The sequence below is a fragment of the Adiantum capillus-veneris genome, chromosome 7 (genome assembly GCF_014529385.1).
Source record: "Adiantum capillus-veneris isolate H3 chromosome 7, ASM1452938v2, whole genome shotgun sequence".
NCBI classification, from domain to species: Eukaryota; Viridiplantae; Streptophyta; class Polypodiopsida; order Polypodiales; family Pteridaceae; genus Adiantum; species Adiantum capillus-veneris.
The window spans coordinates 34,438,412-34,441,073 of NC_140937.1; the positions used below are offsets into that span (position 1 = coordinate 34,438,412).

A 2,662-nucleotide genomic window follows, 5' to 3' on the forward strand; every position below is an offset into this window, starting at 1 on the left:
AAGGCGTACTATAATGACTGTTAAGTTTATTAGCAAGACAGAAGCCGAATTACTTGCTATCGATACTAGGTGCAGTTGTACTAGCCGTTGTAGTAGTACCCTGCATAGCAAACAATCAACGCAACATAATGCGCATCAAAGGAGGCCTCTCCCACTTTCAAGATCACAAGGCAGCAACTGAGACGATGTGGAGAAGGGGGAGCTATTTTCTCTCTATATGCAAGCTATTTTTCTCTCTTATGTGTTCTACAAGCTATTTTTTCTCTCTGTCATTGTCCACACATGACAAAGGGAGCTTAGGCCGCTTGCAAGCTACTAAACGTATGAGATTCCTCCTTCTCATCCCCTGAAAACAGCCCAGAGCTTCTAGGCCCTGCCCCTTTCCGCTGCATATGGGAGTACTCGGCAAGCCTGCAAGGTTTTCTGCACAGCCTTTTCTACACGCCATCATCTGTCAGAACTATGGAGGTGTTGTTGGGAAGGACAAGTGTGAACATTTTCCTTAACCCAAACTTGCCAAAAACATTTTCCTTAACCAAAAAGGTTTTACGATCAGAATTTGAAGCATTTACCGTATTAAACCTAAAACCCGGGCTTGCCAAAAACATTTTTGCTGACCAAAATAAATGAGGGCACCCTTCATTTTTTTGGTTTCAAGATCAAAAGTTGGGCTTAAATTTGAAGCATTTGCCCATATTTATACTAAAACTTGTAAAATTTACACTAAGTATTTACACTCAACGAAGGCGAACTAGTTACAGAGGCGGACATTGACGAAGCTCTTCAGTACGGATGCAATACTCTCTTGGACAATGCCCAAAGCTGGGCATTCTCGAACATGGATGATGATGATGATTTTAGTCTTTCACTTTACGTCATTGTTTTTGGATTGGATCCACCAAGATCGTATCAGTTTGGTCCCATAAGTCATTTTGGCTTTTTGAAGGCGTTTAATACAACATTTCATTTCATTTCATTTATCTCTCTCTCTCTCTCTCTCTCTCTCTCTCTCTCTCTCTCTCTCTCTCTCTCTCTCTCTCTCTCTCTCTCTCTCTCTCTCTCTCTCTCTCTCTCTTTTTGAAAACAGAAACATTTCACTTTTTAAAGCTTTGCATGCTCAGGACACCATCGACAAAGGCATACATGAGCCAGTTGCAAGAGGTTTGGATACTATAAAACCTACATAAGGCAAACCCGATAGGTTGCAAGAAAGAGCTGCCCCATTCATACTACCACAGCCTCCACAGAGAAGAAAAGGGTTCGGAAAAATCCATCTATGCATGCAGAGCTGTTCAGCAGTACAAAGCTGGTAACATCTCTTTAATAGTGTGCAAAAAAGCGCAATTCTAAGCCCTGGATATATCATACCTGCAAATGCGCTGTAACAAGGATAATCCATCCAGGCATTCAAGTCTCCTTACTGATTCGACGTGCTTGCATCAAGTGATGGTATCGAGCCCCAGTCATTGTCGGCGGGAGCAGACTCAGAGTAATCCAAGGCGAAGCTAGACCCAAACCCACTACCACTGCCAAAGTCTGACGAAGGACGCGCAGGGCGAGTAGACGCTCGACCTACGCGGATAGCTCGGCCATCAAGATTGTGACCATTAAGTTTCGACAAAGCTGTATCTGCGTCTTCCTCCTTGTAATAAGTGACAAAACCAAAGCCACGAGAGCGCCCTGTCTCTCTGTCCATGATAATCTTTGCGTCTACCACCTCACCATGTGCACCAAAGGCCTCCCGTAAGCCATCTTCCGTGGTGCGGAAGGAAATGCCTCCAACGAACAGCTTGCTGCCCTCGACTGTGTATGTGCGCACGGACATCAGTGAGGAGGGAGCTTGACATAGCCTACCCCGTAGACTCTGAGCCAATCCCCCCAACAGAAGGCGCTTACTTGCCTGTGCCATCTATGCCTTCTCTACGACTTCTGCTGGCCTTCTACAACCCCCCCCCCTCCCTCTCTCTCTCTCTCTCTCTCTCTCTCTCTCTCTCTCTCTCTCTCTCTCTCTCTCTCTCTCTCTCTCTCTCTCTCTCTCTCTCTCTCTCTCTCTCTCTCTCTCTCTCTCTCTCTCTCTCTCTCTCTCTCTCTCTCTCTCTCTCTCTCTCTCTCTAGTCGGGCGTGTACGTGTGAGCCTGCAATCTGAAAATGAGCCTTTTCAAAACCCCAGCTCTCTGTGTTTGACGACGTCGTACAAAGCTCGAAATCATGCAGCCAAGTAGCTTAAACCCACACACACACACACACACACACACACAGCCTATTCTATTGCTTAATATCGATGTACCTTACTGGATGCCTGATAAAGTTGCTTTCCTCTCAGGCCAAACGCAGAACAACAAATCAGCTGGAAGGTGCACGTACCTGAAATCCAGCAGTGAGCTCGACTGTTGTGCATCCTTGTAAGCCTCTGCCTCTCTCTCTCTCTCTCTCTCTCTCTCTCTCTCTCTCTCTCTCTCTCTCTCTCTCTCTCTCTCTCTCTCTCTCTCTCTCTCTCTCTCTCTCTCTCTCTCTCTCTCTCTCTCTCTCTCTCTCTCTCTCTCTCTCGCTTCACAACTCAAAAAAGAGCACGTTCAACTCACGCGCCATTTTTTTGGGGGCAGCTACCATTGAATTTTCATGCAACTTTGGAACTTGAGCTCTTAGACCTACATCACACACG

The 2,662-nt window shown here is 46.1% G+C and overlaps 1 pseudogene; it reads right to left on the reverse strand.

Moving 5' to 3' along the window:
- Positions 1–1,394: 1,394 nt before the first annotated feature.
- On the reverse strand, positions 1,395–1,909 carry LOC147453671 (glycine-rich RNA-binding protein 4, mitochondrial pseudogene; annotated as a pseudogene).
- Positions 1,910–2,662: the final 753 nt, after the last annotated feature.